Here is a 2,990-nt window from a genome sequence, read left to right as displayed (position 1 = left end):
TCATAGAAGAGGATGTCTGAGTTTAGTTTATGGGGTTTTTGTTTGTTTTGTATTTTCCAATTTTTTGATTAATTACTCTTTTAAAAACTTATAAAAGAGATTAAGATCAAATAGTGTCGGGTTCCCAGGCTCACAAGACTGTCGTTCTAAACTCATTACCTACTTCCTGTGATGCTAATGCCCGCTAGTTCGCTCTCTGAGGCTTAGTTTATCTGTAAAATGGGTATTAATAATATAATACAATAGAGTTGCCCATTCAGCGAGATTATGCAAACGAAGCACTTAGCCAGGTGCCTGGCTCATAATAAGTGGGTAAGAACTATTTCTGGCCATTATTAACCCGTTACTGTCTTCCACCCTTTTTGGGGGAAGGTGGGAACAGGCGATACAAGAAAACAGTCATTTGCCCTTTAAGAACCTTAGCGGGCCGGGAGCCAACCTTCCCGCACCTTTTCCAAATTTTCCAATCCCTGCTTGGCATTTTCCGCTCCAAGGTCTCCGATTGGACAATCTGCACCAGTCGGAGGCTGGAGCGGGAGCTTCTAGGAGCCCAGCTCCTCCCCTGAGCAGGCCCTGCCCCCTGCCCGGTCAGCGCCGTTGCTATGGGGACTGGTGGGCGGCGGGAGGGGGGGGGGAAAGCCCCGGATGTTGGTTGGGTATTCAACATGGCGGCGGTAGTGGCCGCCGTGGCGGCGGCGCAAGAGAACTGAAGGAGGCGCGAGGGCGCAGAGTTCGGGGCCGAGCAGCTAGGCCGCTAGCGACGGCAGCGCCGAGCCGGTAGGATAAGCGGTGTGGCCAGAGGTTTGGGGCGGGCCGGGCGCTGGCGGTGGGAGAGCGTTTACGCGAGGAGGGGGCGGGGCAGCCGGGGTCAAAGTTCAGTCATGGAGGGAAGGGTCGCGTCCTAGGGGTCGAGGGTCAACGTTAAGGGGAGGGAGGTGCAGAGGAAATCGGAGGTCAAACTAGCAAAGGGGGCGTGACAGAAGGGAGTGCATAGTTTGAAATTTGAAGTGGGGGCGCGTTCGAAGGGATAGGGCGAGTCTCAAAAAAGGGAGCATTCAACTTAATAATTTGAGGGGAGGCAGCGCCTACAAGGGTCAGAGGCACAGCCACGGGGGTGGCGGTTTGGAGGTTTAAGGCCGCAACCAGCGGAGCAAATGGATGAGATTTAGATTGGGGGCCGTCCTTTAGGGGATCATAGGTGGGGCGTGGCTAGAGGGTACAAAGGTCAAAATCTGATAGTGGGACAGAGGTTGAAGGGTCAAAAGTTAAAACCCTCGTAGGGCATATTGCGGGGAGGAGGGGCAGGGACATCCAGGAGGTGCTTCCCGGGAGTGGGAGAAGGGGGCCCCCTCCCACAGATACTGATAACATAGCAGACTCTCATAAAGCACTTGCTTTGTGCTAGACCCTCGTCCCCACGCTTTACGTATATTAACTTGTTTGGTCCTCATTACAACCTTGTGGGGTCTTAACCTGTTATTAAGAGGTTAAGTGATTTGCCCAAGATCACCTAATGAGTAAGTTGTGTGGCTGGAATTCCAGCTCTGGAATTCAGGCCCAGAGTCCTTCCGTGGCCTGTTGCCTCTCAATCGTAATGCGGGTTAATGTTTAATGAGAGAGCTCACACCGTGCTCAGTGATGTGTGTGTGCCCAGTTTTATTTCATTCCTACTGCGATCTTGTGATGAACCCACTTTACAGACAGAAAAAGTGAGGCTCAGAAAGCTTCTGCTAAGGGCAGAGGCAAATTCAAAGCTGAGTCTGGGGGATTCCAGAGCTCCTGCCCTAGTTGCCACCTTTGTCCGTTGCCGGTAGGTCTGTTCCTGGAAGCAGGGGGCTGGGCAAGGCTGGGACACTCCCTGGGCAGGGACAGATTCTCTGCTTGGCCTCCTTGGAAGGGTGTGATCTGGGAAGGGAGGTTCCCATGGGCCTGTGGGAGTGGGGTGTTTGTGGGTGGCCTAGAGTCTGAGTGAATCTGATGGTTTTCTGGCTGGGAAGGGTGTCCCTGGGTGGTACCCTGTGCAAAGTTGGTTGTTCTTAAAACCCCAGGCCCTCGCTGTGGTCCTCAGTCACTCCCACCTCATTTCCTACTGCTCTCCCCGCCACTCCCCAGCCTGTTGCTATTCTTGACCTCTAGGCTTCTCCTCCCTCCAGGTTATTGACCTTCCTATTCGCTCTTCCTGGAATCCTTTTCCCACCCTGCCCCTTTCGCTGGGTGTCACTGGCTGGGTGTCACTCACTCTCAGCCAGACCAGGACCACCCTAGCTCTCACAGCGCTCGGGCTCTCTCTGTCTCACTGTCTGTCCTCTTCCCAGCCAATCACTTCCTCCTTACCTTGTTCATTAGGGCGAATGTTTGGTGTCTGCCTCCCCTGCTAGAACCCCCTAGAATGTGGGTTCCACATGGCAGAATTGCTCCATGGAGTTCCTTCCCTCAGTCCCCACCTGAAGCTCTGCCCAGCCTGCACACGACACTCCTTTCGTGGTGGTTGACTGTTGGGCACTGTGCTGGGACTGCAGGGCACAAGACCCACAGAGCCCCTACCCTCAGAGGGCTCTCAGGGTCCCCTGGTGCGAGCAGGCTGGAACCAGACCCCCAGCCAGTGACACTTGGCTACATCTCTACAAACCATCATGTAGCCGGGAGAGTGCCCATACCCTGGGCTTGGGCTGAGGCCTGTGTCCCTTTTCCCTGGGAAAGTCCCCTGGGGAAGTTGTGAAGGATGAGGAGGAGGGACAGGAAAGGGTGCACCGGGCAGAAGGAGCAATGCGTGCAGGGGCCCTGGGCATGAGTGGAGGTCGGGGGACAGGTGCAGAGTTGGGGCCTGGAGGCAACGCGTAGCCTGCGTAGGATCAGGGCGAGACCTTGAGGTAGCTCAGCCTTGAGGGACAGCGGGAGCAGGGGGAGCGCTGAGGAGCTGCGGGTGTATGTGGAGCTCTGTGAGGCCGCAGGGGGAGCGGTTCAGAGAGCAGGCGCTGGACCAGGGGTGC

Source organism: Propithecus coquereli, unplaced genomic scaffold (genome assembly GCF_000956105.1).
Source record: "Propithecus coquereli isolate 6110/MARCELLA unplaced genomic scaffold, Pcoq_1.0 Scaffold53, whole genome shotgun sequence".
NCBI lineage: Eukaryota > Metazoa > Chordata > Mammalia > Primates > Indriidae > Propithecus > Propithecus coquereli.
The sequence above is the reverse complement of the archived record's forward strand: the minus strand, read 5'-3'. Positions refer to the sequence as shown.